Raw genomic sequence first — 1,057 nt, 5'->3', positions numbered from 1 at the left:
ATAAGAAGAAGAAGAAGAATTCGCCAGACCTCGACAACGGACTAATCCAAAAAGAAAGAGATGCGACAGGAAACGACGACCACAGGGCACAAAGAATGTGCAGGCTTATCATTTTTATGCTCATTCTACTCTACACTATCGATAAAACGTTATACTATACTGCACAAAATCAACGTTGCAGGCTCATAGCAGCTCATTGCCACGTCAATCGCAGCCAGTGTACCGTAAAATACAGTTGAAATGGCCAGTTAATGGAATCAGTCTGAACATGATTAGTATAGCCAACTAGCGTTTCCTGTCTCGTCTCTTTCATTTTAGCAGTCTCTAGTACAGTACACACTCTGTATACACAACGCTGAGGACTATAGTACTGTATACTGACTGTACTATGCCTGTTGTGTAGTGTAATATGGCAATTTGAACAGGAACATAGTCTGCACAAAGCAATACTGTACATGAAAAAGAAAATTTGCAGTTGGATTATCTCCCCCAAAAACAGGTAGATAGGTGACATGGATATGCTTCCTAGATACACTGTTTGCAGTCGAATTATCTAAAAAAAAGGAGATACTGTCGATAGGTGACATCGATACGCTGTATTCTTCGATGTAACTAGCTCTTTCTTGTGGTATTCTTGCCGACGGACTATAAATCAAAACACGACGTTGTGCCATACTAGTAGTGTACACTGTACAGTAGGAGTAATAACATGATTTGTATTAGTGTATCACTTGCGGTCGACAAAAAAGAAGAAAGTTACAAGGACTGCACTGGACTGACAACACTGGAGTATAGTGCATTTGAAGAAATAGTTGTACTCTGTACAGTATCATCATTTCCCAGTGAGACATGGAATATTATTGCCCACTTATCTACCAATCATGTGTGTTAGCGTATTGGGTTCAGAATCCTTTCTCTGTGTAGCAGTACTGTCTGTCTCTCTCTCTATCTTGTACCTGATGAACTTCAGAGTAATCAAGTTCTCTTCTCTGAAACAGCTTTCTCTCTCTCTCTCTCGTCTCAGTCTACGGTATACTGGAAGTAGAAAGACATTTAT

The sequence above is a fragment of the Trichoplax adhaerens genome, genomic scaffold, assembly GCF_000150275.1.
Source record: "Trichoplax adhaerens TRIADscaffold_6 genomic scaffold, whole genome shotgun sequence".
NCBI classification, from domain to species: Eukaryota; Metazoa; Placozoa; class Uniplacotomia; order Trichoplacea; family Trichoplacidae; genus Trichoplax; species Trichoplax adhaerens.
Note: the sequence above shows the minus strand (reverse complement) of the source record.